The 2412-nt window shown below is 41.0% G+C and overlaps 1 protein-coding gene and 1 long non-coding RNA gene across 2 annotated transcripts in view; one reads left to right on the top strand and one right to left on the bottom strand.

Moving 5' to 3' along the window:
- Positions 1–1334, bottom strand: part of LOC106514837 (uncharacterized) — a 49303-nt gene extending 47969 nt beyond the window's left edge. Inside the window, exon 1 of the long non-coding RNA XR_001309935.1 lies at positions 1247–1334. This is a non-coding gene — a long non-coding RNA (uncharacterized LOC106514837). The remainder of the gene's footprint in view (positions 1–1246) is intronic.
- Positions 1–2412, top strand: part of LOC106514836 (ATP-binding cassette sub-family A member 1) — a gene marked incomplete in the record, with an annotated part of 219691 nt that overhangs the window by 171977 nt on the left and 45302 nt on the right.

The following is a 2412-nucleotide window of genomic DNA, read 5'->3' as shown; positions in this document are numbered from 1 at the left end:
GCGATGAACTTACCAACTACAATTTCATTGTCTTCGTTCTTCGTTCTCCTCTGGCTCTGGGTCAGACTCTGGCTTTAACACGTAAGGCTGGATGGACACGTCTTCCCTTGTTGACATTTTTTTAAAGTAATTTGTAAATAAACTGTTTATGTGCAGCTAAACAATCATAAACCCATCTATCAAATGGGAATAGACCTCTCTGGAAGCTGGCGGGTGTGAGGTGCCTTTGGATTTAAAGAGACAGCCTAAAAACGAGTTGATCTGAGAAACACTTCAGAAAAGGGTGAAAAAGGGGTTTGTGAAATTACAATGAGAAATTCAGACCAAATCATTACAGTTCCACTTTATATAAACCCCAACTGAATAATTTAAATGTGACAAAGAAGGATTTCAAAGCAAGTGTCTCCCTTAAAGGGGCACTCGTTAAGATCTGTTCACTGTTACATAATTTCCTTACATTGCTTTTTTTTCCCCTTACGTTGATAATACAGCAAATAAACACCCACAGGCGAAAACATATCCCCTGCCTTTTTGGCTGCAAGTAGTCCAGTCAAGCTAAAAATGATCCRATTGCACTAATCTGCCAAGCAATTGGTGCATCTTTACTTAAAGATATTTACAAAATATGGATTTTTTTTTTACTTTTATTTATTTTTTGTCGACTATTATTTGACGAGTTTAATCCAAAGTGTCTAAATCTTCTCTTTGAGCCAAATCAAAATATCTTTTAAACACAGCTTAGTGTAATCGCCTCATCACAAAATTCCCTCATAGATCTGTTAAATATTCATGTATGTYCAAAACACACGTAGCACTGAGAGCTTGTTCACTAAAATGGTGTATTTTATTGCCAAACCCTTCTTATCTGGCAACAGAGAAGCAAAAAMGTTAAARGTAATAAAGTGTTGGTAACATGTTAGACATTACACAGGGCTTAAATCCTGTCTTGCGCACACATACACTTTCTGAAAGCTTGATTTAAACACAATCTCAAAAGCTGACAGTCATTTGTGCTCAGTGGGCTTTTCCTGCTGGTATCCGTCCTGCCTGTCGGTGTTTACCCAAAGCCCAGTGTAAATGCCAGCGGAATATTGTGATTCGCGGGGYTCTGCTGATCACACACTGAATTTCCATGCATTATTTACATCGAGCTTAGCCTTCCTCTAAGCATTTGTGAGCGCGGGTCACAAACAAGCAGGGATCAATGAATGACAGGAATCAAATATTTATGCCAAAGCCAGAGTACCTAAGGCGGGGGTCACATGACCGCCGGGGATCCGCGGAGACGACTTCCTGCCACACGAACGCCGTTGAAACCAGTGGCGTCAGGAAGGGAAATCCAGGAGGGAGGACGCGGTTTGTTGTAGCAATTTACAGAGGCAAGAAGAGAGGCTGCGAGACTTGACAGTGTTTACTTCTGCGTTGATTTACTGCCTGCTCTGTTTGCGCGCGCAACGTATCGGTTTGTGATTCCGTAAAGCGCTAAACTCGTCACGCACGAGCTGTAARTTGTTGCTTCAAATTATTTGCCACAAATAGATATTTGCTGGGGTTGTAACGAGACATGTATTTGCACTGAGCCGTCGCAGTTTCAGACGTCCGCTGTGTGCAACTGGAGGAAGAAACACCAGTCACAGGCCGTCGCTACGTTTATGGTTTTTGTTTTACTAAAAGCCACAACAAGAAAATAAGGAGCAGAGGAGGAGAGTGGAAGATCTACTTGTTTGTTTCAAATCAGCAATATGAAAAGTGAGCCGTAGACCCTGTGGAACACCCATCCATCCATCCATCCATTATCTACCCGTTTATTCCTCTTCTAGGGTCACGGGGATCACTGGTGCCCATGTCCAGCAGTCACAGTGCGAGGGGCGGGGTACACCCTGGACAGGTCRCAAGTCCATCACAGTCACAGTCCTGTGGAAAACCATGATTTGTAAACTTTAAAGTAACTTTTCTCATCTAATAAACTCTGTTTAATCACCACCTGTGATTAAGCTCCCTTCAAACAGCATCACAAATTATTATCAGCTACACAACCAATTAAAACATGGCTGGATTGTGTTGAATTAAAAAAAAAACACTTGTAGGTAGTCATGATGCTTCTAAACTCTTAGTGCTTACCAAAACATTTTTTTCTGCTATTTATTTGCGTTCTCACTTGTGACCTCATCACACTCTATACACCCACCCTTGTACGTAATAGATCAGTGGTTCCCAACCTTGGGGTCGGGACCCAAAGTGGGGTCCTGAAACATCAAGGTGGGGTCCTGGGAATATTTTCTGAATTAATTATCCTAAAAATGACAACCATCATTTCTTTTGCGTTTGTTGTTACAAAATAAAAAGATTAGTGTACTTAGAATGGACAAAAATAATGTCATAAATAATGTTATATGCTCGTTCATTTATTTG

Source organism: Austrofundulus limnaeus, unplaced genomic scaffold (assembly GCF_001266775.1).
Source record: "Austrofundulus limnaeus strain Quisiro unplaced genomic scaffold, Austrofundulus_limnaeus-1.0 Scaffold23, whole genome shotgun sequence".
Classification (NCBI taxonomy): domain Eukaryota; kingdom Metazoa; phylum Chordata; class Actinopteri; order Cyprinodontiformes; family Rivulidae; genus Austrofundulus; species Austrofundulus limnaeus.
The sequence above is the reverse complement of the archived record's forward strand: the minus strand, read 5'-3'. Positions and strand labels throughout refer to the sequence as shown.